The following is a 4,232-nucleotide window of genomic DNA, read 5'->3' as shown; positions in this document are numbered from 1 at the left end:
TCTTACACTTGGAGAAAATAAACATTAATTTCAACTGAAACTAATTTCTTGCTTAATGTCTCTCTCCTGGTGCAATTCATTGAAAAAAATTTACAGGAATTTACATTTTATCATAAGGAAGATATAAAAATGACGGTATATAAAATGCTGCGCAAGCCAGAACGAGTAACAGTAGCCACAGAAAATTAAGACTGGTGCAGAGAAAGAGCCGTTAATAGTTAAAATGGGTAAACGGGGTAGGGGACAGGGAAGGGTGGTGAAGGGAAGGATAGGGTGGAGTCTGGTATTGGGAATGTGGACGGGGTTCATCTGGTTGAGTCTAGAGCTTCCCCAGGAACCGCTCAACGCTGGCCCCCGGCCCCGAAACTCAATTCCCAGTCCCCGCCCCGAGTTTTCGGAGAGAGTAAGCTGCCCGCCTGAGTACATCGGACAGTCAAACCCTGCGGACCTCAGCCTGGGGCCCGCACATTGGAAGGTCCACCGCCGCCGCTAGGCCAAAGAGCCTAGAAGTGCTTTTAGTACAAGGGTTTGTTGTTATCTTATATCTCACTATATCCCTAGCACTTGGCATAAAGCTCTGCACATTGTAAGTTCTAAATTAATATTTGCTTCATGAATGAATGCATTTTATTTCCCTTCCTAGCTCTGCATGGAGAATAATCTTTGAAGCTAGTGCCTTATTTAGATTTGGGGTTGGTTTTAGATTATATTTCAATATTGGCTAATGAGGATCTGGCCAGATCTAAAAAAAAAAAAAAATACCAGGGTGTTCCAGAAAGTCAGATGCCCTACATACAATATCTTAAATCATTTTCTTATCAGTGTAATCTGAAAACAGTAAGCAAGAACTTATATATCATGATTCTCAGAATTTTATTTTTATTCTGTAGTTAGGCAATACAGCTTTAGCCATTATTTTGCATTTAATTGGAGGTGTGTGTGAGGGAGGCAAAAAACAAAACAAAATAGACCAATAAAGAACCCAAAAGCATGTGCTTTTTCTAGGTGAAAGGATCTGTTTATAAGTTGAGGTCATGAACTTCCAACTATGGCAAGATTTGGTTGCTTGTACAAGTGAGTGCATCGCTGAGAACTTGGGTTAAGAAATCTGCTTCAGGAGAACTGTGTAGCCCGGTGATAACAACCAGATCATCCCCTGTGTTGCCCTATCAAAGTAGCTGGGTCAGAGCCTCAGCCAGCAACTCAGTAGCTGTTGGTATATTTCCCTTCATTTCTGCTCTGCAAGATCCTTTAAAAGAGAGAATGTGTTTTCCTTCATTTCTGTGCCCCTTGCACTTAATATGATATACCCTATAAATGGAAGGTTCTCAATAAAAATGGAAATAATTAAACCTTAGTAATTTCTAGATATTGTAGAAACTACAGTCATCTGGAATCTTGTAGAATCTTCAAAATAAATTAATTTTTTACTATTATGTATCTAAGTTTCTTAGTACATAAATGGGGCTAATATTACATATTTTGTGGGGGGGGGGTAAAAAAGAAATCTTTAGTTTTTTCAGAGACTAATTATAAGAATACTTTTTAAAAATATTTTTTCTTCCTGGATTCATGGACTTCACGTTTTAATTATGAAAAATAAAAGACTAGGCATTTTAATGAACAACTAGTCTGGCCCATGGTAGGAAAAATGTGAGTCTTTAAAACATTGATTGTGGCTCAAGTCTTCTGAGGCCCTTTGAGAATTTCTTCCCTAAAATTTCTAAAACTTCGTATCTTGCTGGGTGCTCTTATTCGTGCTTCCGGATGAAACCAATTACTGGAAACTCACAAAGCTGGAAAGAATTTGAGCTGCATGAACAGAGCCGACAGCATTGGACAGAGAAACAAAATCATGGGTTTTAGTCTTAGTTCAGTTATTAACTTGAAGGTGATCTTTAAGCATGTCATTTAATCTCTAAGGACCTCAATTCCATCAATCTGTAAATTGAGAGGGCTGCATTAGATGACCCTTATGTACTCTTTAGCTTTCACAATCTATAAGTCTTTAACCTAGTTCACTTCCTCCTTTGAACAGGGACAGCTCAGTTCAGACTAATAGTCTAATGAGAAGCAATCCTTTTTGGATTAAAATATATGTACTGGATTTCTTTGTGCTCCAGATCCACTCCCACATTTCCACCCTATTTTATTTCCCCAGAGGCTAACCCCTAAGGACTACTTGGCCAGGCTCTATTGCCCTGATGATTTTGGTTGGGGTCAACCCTGGAAATTATCAGCAGGAGATCAGAAAGTGGAAGGAAGGAGAAGTCAAGGTTTCCATTATCTGATCCTAGTCTCCTCTGGGGCTTCCTGGGTGTAGGGGCTACATGTCTCTGCTTCTGTGCTGAACACCACAGTTCCTGTGAAGGGCCTTCTTCTGTAGCCACAGCTCTGGAAATTGCTCCTGCTTCTGTCTCTTTCAATCTAGAGATGAGAGTGGCTTTCAGCTGCAGCTGCCCCAGGGGTGCTTCTCCATTTCCTTTTCTTTTTTCTTTTTTGAAGATTTTATTTATTTATTTTTAGAGAGAGGGGAAAGGAGGGAGAAAGAAAGGAAAAGGAACATCAATGTGAGAAAGAAACATCTATCAGATGCCTCTCATAAGCGCCCAGACAGGGGACCGAACCTGCAATCCAGACAGAATCGAACCTGTGAACTTTCAGTTTGTGGGATGACGCCCAACCAACTGAGCCATGCCAGTCAGGGCAACTTCTCCATTTCTTGTTGTTGATTTTTCTTAATCCTGCCTTATTTTTGTAAAGAGGTCATTCATTAAACTCTCTTTCACCCTTTTTCATTTTGAGAAGAAGGCAGGCCAAGTCTACACACTTAGTGAAAGAGTGGTTCTGAGAATTTTTCCAGCTGAAATATTTTATTAAGCTGATTTAGGTATTCAACAAAAACAGGAATTTATTAAACACTTTGACAGAAGTGGATCTGTAGAAAGACCTGATAGAAGTTACCTCCACTTTTGAAATCCTGACAATTATCTCCAGGTCTAAATAATAATTTTGACTAGTGTTTCATCTGTCTTAAGATTGCAGTGAAAATGGTTCCTAGATTCATTGGCAGGTCCCAGGGAGATTAGGGTTAAAGGTACCCTGTTTATAGAAGTAGAGTTGGTTGGATTACACTGCGGCTGATTTCTTTAATTAGATTACTCTCATTGGAAGGCAGAGCATGTAGTTTCTACTGAAATAAAAATACCCCATGTATATACAAGAGGACTGAGAACTCTCCAATATAGTTGACGAGCTGACCAATAGCATAAGCCAAAAATAGATTATTGACATGTTTGGGGCACATTCCCCCCAAAAGAAATCTGGTGGAACTCATCTTAGTCCATGGAAAAACTGTAAGGACAAGTGACACTGAGGAAAGATTCTTAGGACTTCTTGGAACTTCAGCACATTGAGACCTCTTCTGGAGTAAGAATAAGAACAGAATTAACAACAAATTCTCCAAAACATCAAGAGGAATCTAATTATTTGCCTGACAGAGTAAGATCTGAGTAAATCTTAAAAAAGGAATAAAAATTAGGAAGTAAGCTGAGGGAGGAAGAAAAGGCTTTCAAAGCCAGAAGAGAAGCATAAGCAAAGGCACTGAGGTGTGAAATGACTTAGTTCATTGAGGATCAACAAGAAGAATGGTTCTATTATACAGTTCAAGGTAGCGATGTAGCTGGGGAACAGACCAGAAAGGTCTGTATATGCCATGCCAAAGACTTTGTACTTCAGCGTATAAACCAGTTACTTATTGTAATGAATTAAGTTGTTTCTCCCCTTGATATGTTGCAGCCTTAACCTCCAGTACTTATAAATATGATGCAGCTATAAGTGAAAGGATGCCAGGGATTAACTGTTACCAGCAAAAGCCAAAAAGAGTAAAGAAAGGATTCCACTGACAGTCTCAGAGGGAGCGTGGCCCTGATGACACCTGGATTTGAACTTCGAACCTCCAGAATCATAAAGGAATTGATACTTATTTTTGAGCCACCTAGTTTGTGGTAATTTGTCATGGCTGCCTAGGACACTAATATACTAACACAACTACCTATAGGGACAAGGATTGTTACATAAATGGGTGAAGCAGACCAAGTGTAAACAATAGGGAGCACAGGAAATTGTGGCAAACTAGAGAACTTCTGCTCATATTTACACTAAGATATTTTAAAATATTTTTAAATACAGCCTGCAGCAAACAGAAAGAATTTGTAAACTGAACTAGACCT

Source organism: Furipterus horrens, unplaced genomic scaffold (assembly GCF_987537825.1).
Source record: "Furipterus horrens unplaced genomic scaffold, mFurHor1.1.pri manual_scaffold_2, whole genome shotgun sequence".
NCBI classification, from domain to species: domain Eukaryota; kingdom Metazoa; phylum Chordata; class Mammalia; order Chiroptera; family Furipteridae; genus Furipterus; species Furipterus horrens.
This window is presented reverse-complemented; position numbering follows the sequence as displayed.